The following is a 6000-nucleotide window of genomic DNA, read 5'->3' as shown; positions in this document are numbered from 1 at the left end:
TGGCAAGACACCTGTGGTCCTGTACTCTTGTTTTAATTTTAGGTGGTCAAATAAAATCACCTCTCTTTTCCTTCCTTGGACATGTAGGTCGACAGAGTGGTAGATTTGAGCCACGTGTGAATATGGGACCTACAGTCTACGCTGGATGTTCCAACATTTTACTGCCACGAGTACCCCCGGTGGATAATACCAATCCCCCTATTTTCGTATGGGTCGGTTTCCTGGAACCCATTTTTTATATATCCTTCGATTTAATTGGGCTTCTCTTGGATTTTATTTTATTTTATTTTATTTCAGGCACTGAAAGTTAGAAACCACCCAAGGGAGGGAGGGGCAGCGGACCTTATCTTCTTTTTTATCTTGTCGGCCCAAAGTTGGGGGTCTCTCTCATAAACTCACTATGAAGGGTTCAGGTTGATTACTTTTTATTTTTATTTTTTTTTTAATATTCAGCTATTTTAAAAATTGTATTTCGAAATTCTTTTAAAAAATTCCTCTCTATTGAGTTATATATCGGTATTTTAGAATTATTTTTTTCAATTTTAATTTTTAATATTAGATGTGTTAGAAGTGACGCTTTATAATTTTTTTTTACTTTTTATGAATTTATTTTGATTTCATGACACATGAAGTATATTTAACTAATTAACTCAGGGTAGATTTATTTTTTTTATTTCTTTTTATAATAGATTTTTTTTCAATTTCATCATTCAATAATAAGTTAGTTGAAAATTAAGCCTCATAAATATGTTTTATTTGTTTTTTATATAGTTATCTCGATCTCATGGTTTTTTTCAATTTATACTTTAACAATGAGTTAGTTGAAAATTAAACTTCATAAATATTTTTTATTTTTTTTATATGAGATTATCTCCGATCTCATGATACAAGTTACAAGTTTAGTAAATGGATCCCGATTGACTCTATTCATTTTTTGGAATCTTTTTAATTAGGTTTAATAGTTTTTTTTTCCTTCAATATTGTTATCCTGACTTAGGCGAAACTTGAGTTATTTATTTTTTGTTTTTTTAATTGATTTTGTTTTTCAATTTCACCCTCAACAACTCAATTTTTTTTTCCTTATATTTTTTTATTTTCATCTTTCAATGTTATATTGTTTGGAATTGAGCTTTGTAATTTTTTTTCAATTTGTTTTTTGTGGAGTTATCTTAGTTTCATCAATTAAGTTTTTTTCTCGATTTCATTTTTTAACATTGAGTTAGTTGGAAAATTAAGTTTTGTAATTTATTTATTTATTTATTTATTACGAGATTATTTCAATCACATGATCTTAATTATGAGTTTAGCAAGTCATTCCTTGTTGACTTTGATAGTTTTTTTTTTTTTAAAAAAAAAATTAATATTTTATCTCAATTTAACCTTTTAACATTGAGTTGATTAGGAATTGACTATTATAATTTATTTTGATTTATTTTTTTTAGGTTATCACAATCTCATTATTCCAAATTATAGATTTGATAATTAATTCGAGTCGATTCAATACATTATTGTTTTAATACTTAAAAAAATATCATTCAATTTATCATCATATTAATATTTAGAAAAACATCAATAACACTAGAATATTTTATATATAAAATAAAATTAAAGGTCAATAACCTAGTATATCCTAAAATACACATTGAATAGTCTTTTTTTCATGAAAAACAAATTAACTATTTGACCGACCCGTGCTGCATCACGATCACGAGAAATGAGAGCTTTCGTTATTATTATTATTATTATTATTATTTTCTTATGAAAATGAAAGGGTGTGTGCTGGAATGAGTGGGGCCATGGGGGGCGGTGTTTTGCTTTGTTTTATATCCAGTGCACTGACAGCTAAGAGTTGCATTTAGTGCAATGCGCGTGAAAATAGGAGGTTCAATCGCTTTGAAAATACATGCTTTATAATTTTATTTTTTTTTAAAATATATTGAAAACTAGAGGTTGAAACCAATAGCTAACAGTTAGTGATTAATTTTAGAGTTTCGGTATATATTGGCACCCCCAAGCTATAATTTCGTGGTCCGCCCTCCGAAGTATCCATTCCAATCCATATTGAAAGTCTATTAAATAAAACAAGAAGAATTCTGCTTTAAATTGAAAAATGTAGAGAATAAAATAATATAATATAAAACATTAGTAGTCTACCTAATCTAATAAATAAACTACAATTTTTTGTGCAACGGATTCTCAAAATGGACAAATAAAATTGAAGGAGGTTAAATGCAGGGATGTTACCATTTAATCCCTCTGATATTAAACTCTTACTAGTGGGAGACTTGGATGGTCATTATTATAGTGTTTTGGATAAGAATTTTAATACAAGTGGCTAGACCAACATTTTTATAAAATCACCATGTAATATGTTACTAAAAATAAATATATATTTAGCAATGTGATGCAAATTATTTTTTAACTAAAAATACATCATAATATATATACATATATATATATATTATTTTATATTAATATTATAAAAAACACCTAAATTTAGGTGTTTTTTAATGATATTAATTTGGGTATTTTTCAATAAGATTAATATACTAATATCAAAAATATTTTAAATAAGAGTTTCATCCATGATTAGATACGGCATGATACTCCGATATAATTAGATAAGAAAGAAATAATAAATAAATACGTGACAATGAAAAGAGAGTGAAGAGATAACTTAGGTTAGGGTCCATTTGGTTGCAGTGGCAAGACGAATGGCCACTGTGGAAGGTGCAGTCGTTAGCTACCCACTGTGGGTCGCCGCGTGGTGTCTGCGTGTCCAATTTTTAGCCACATTGAGTGTCGTCGTCCTAGATGTTCCACTGTAGCATGCATCAAGTTTCCTTATCACATGTCCATGTAAATTACTGTTTAGTCCCTGCTTGGTAGTGAAATTATTAGTTGGTGCATTTAGTTTTAATATTTTTATAACGTATTCCTATATTTTTATATTCATTTATAATTTAAGATAATATTTAATAATGTAATTCCAGTTTGTAAAGTAAAATATATTAAAATAATATATATTTTTTGTTTTTTTAAAAATTTATTTTTAATACAAATACATCAAAATAATATAAAAAAACACTAATTTTTTTTTTTTTTTTTATAAAACACAATAACACTAAAAGACAAACTAGCTTTAAATGTACTTTAACAGATGTTGAATTGTCATCAATTTTTTCCCTCCTTTCTAAAGTTTTAATCGTATTTAAATTTTTACACAAATTAAAAAATGTAATTAATGGTATGCCATGTCCTTTGTTTTTAAATTACTTCGTACTATTATACTATAACTTAAAATGCGTGGGGTTTTTTTAATTATAGAGGCAAGTATTGTTCATGCACATACAAATTATTGTGGAGGGCACCGTGCTTCCTGTACATTTGTTAAAAATTCATTTTGGTTCTCAAAATTTTTTTCCTAATAATTTAGTTCTAATTAAATAAAAATTAATTATGATTTCTTAGGAAAAAATGGGGTTGAATGAAGAGGGACTAGAATGAAAAAGACATCAAACATAAGTGTTGTTCCATAAGTTTCAGCAATAAATACACTTTGGTAATCAAATTTAAAAAATAACATAAATTATACAATTTCAATACCTCAATATACTTCAAGTTGAATTTTGATAAAAAAAATTTTGTTTTAGTTATTTTTCAGTCACCAACTAGAGAGAGAAAAAAAGAGGCAGATGGATTTTAGCAATAAAAGAAAGAAAAATATCATTGACATCGATTTAGACCACTAAAATAATCAATAAATGTGTCAAATGGTTTCATTTGATAAATAGAGTTTACATTACGTTTTTTTTTTTTTTGCCTTTAAAGTCTTTTAAAAAAAAGATTTGAGCTCGGTTTGATTTTTGGTTTCAGCTTGATTTCAATTTTTGGGTTTTTTTTTTTGTTTCTTGATGCTATAAAGTAGGTCTATTTTAGTTTCTAAGGTGTTTTCTATGTTTTTGGGTTGAAAAAAGCCTAGTTTTCCAGTCACCACAATGCCTGGAATCTGAACAACATCAGAGAACACACGTTGTCTCATTTTTTTTTCAAAAAAATATAGGTAGCATCAGCCTTTTCTATTTTTTTTTCTAATGTTTTTTCAAATCATTCTTTTTTTTTAATTTTTTACTTTATTTGTATTTAGATTAATATCACTTCTCTTTTATTTTGTCTAGTGAATTTCTTTTAAATGACAATTATTTTTTGTTATGAATTTAATTTTCAAAAGGTTTTTCTTATTCATCTATATTTTTATTTTTTATATAAATGAACTTTTTTTGAAAGATCTAAATTATGTAGAAAAAATATTATTTTTTCTACATAATTTAGATCTTTCAAACAAAGTTCATTTATATATAGAAAAAATATTATTTTTTTAGTACAAATCCTTATTTTTTATTTATGTATTTTTTTTTCTTGTTGTGATGAAAAATGTATTTTTTATAACAATACGCATGAATTCAATAAAAACTTAAGGTTATTAAAATAAATATTTGAAAATTTTTATAATTTTAAATCATGAAGAAAAATGTATTTATTTAGTAAAAATCTCCTTTTTCTTATTCATTTCTTTTATGAAAATATGTCATTTTTATTATAATCATGTTTTTTCAATAAAAATTTATCATGATTCGAAAAACAAGTTTCAATAAGAAAAGACTAAGTCTTGATAATTTTTATATACTTGTATGAAAATAAGAATAATTGAAAGCTATATAAAAATTCACAATAATATATATATATATATATATATCTCATTGAATATTCATGTTCAATTTTTTTTATATGTTAGATTCATATATAATTATTAATAAAATAATTGCAAATATTATCATAAAAGCTCTAATTTTATTTTTAAAAATTAAATAATTGAATGATTTTTTAAATATCATTACAATTATTTATTTGAAAATGATTTTATTATAAAAAATATATATAAAACTTTGACTAAATAAAGTGGATGACACATCATTTATCATTTTTTTAAAATAAAATGGACAACTTGTCATTTGATTAAATAAACAATGTGTCTTTCACTGGAACATTTTCCAGCCACCATTTTAAAATTCAAACCCTTTAACATCCATCAATAGACTAAAAAATAAAAATAAAAAAATACCTTACCAGCCTCAATAAACTTTTTTCCATTATGTTAAAAGAAAAAAACCACTTTTATTGAAGTCTTCTCTTAATTGAATTTATTAATATCAAGATGAATATTTTATTACTGAAATATGGTGACTAAAATCTATCTTTCCCCTCCTCCTGTACCAATGACTTTCTCTATCTTCTCTTAACATACAAGAACTTAATGTGAGGAAAATAAAGCTGCAGGACCAAAGTATAAACACATAAAACTATAGGGATGAAAAATGTGAAAAATGAAAACTTTAGGGACCAAATTGAACTTCTTTGAAAGTTTCAAGATCAATTTAAAATTCTTGCAACATAAAGGATTGGAACATGAGAAAAATGAAGCCTTATAACCAAAATATAAACAAATAAAATTATAGGGACCAAAAAATGCAAAAAAAAAAAAAAAAAACTATAAGGACTATAATGTACTTTTCTAGTCATGAGATGGTTGCCCATTAAAACACCCAGCTTTTTAGTCTATTAGTAATAATAATGTGAAGAGTCCCCCATCTATTCAAGAAGGTTGGCCGCCAGAAAATACCCTTTCTCATTTTTATATGGAAACCTATCATTTTCAGCTCTCACTCATGGGTATGAGTTGAGTCTTCTTTCAATTTTTGCAACCAGAGCTTACATTAATTTTTATCTTTTTATATACTTTTAGTCTTTGGCTCTTTTAGGCAGCATCTTTGAATCGTCAAATGTTGATCCATTTCACCAATTTAACTTCTCTATCCTCGTTTTGTCATACTTATATATATATATATATAAAAAACATGTTCTGTTTTGTTCTTTTCTTGTTTGATCTTTGTCTTGAAATGAATCTCGTTCATTAGCCAAAACATCAGAGCATAAAAAAGG

General features: G+C 25.6%; 1 long non-coding RNA gene across 1 annotated transcript; it reads left to right on the top strand.

Moving 5' to 3' along the window:
- Positions 1-5106: 5106 nt before the first annotated feature.
- Positions 5107-5893, top strand: LOC140955686 (uncharacterized). The gene is made up of 2 exons (XR_012170082.1): positions 5107-5240; positions 5556-5893. It is a non-coding gene; the product is annotated as an uncharacterized lncRNA (long non-coding RNA).
- Positions 5894-6000: the final 107 nt, after the last annotated feature.

The sequence above is a fragment of the Populus alba genome, chromosome 6 (assembly GCF_005239225.2).
Source record: "Populus alba chromosome 6, ASM523922v2, whole genome shotgun sequence".
Classification (NCBI taxonomy): Eukaryota; Viridiplantae; Streptophyta; class Magnoliopsida; order Malpighiales; family Salicaceae; genus Populus; species Populus alba.
Note: the sequence above shows the minus strand (reverse complement) of the source record. Positions and strands in the feature narration are given on the sequence as shown.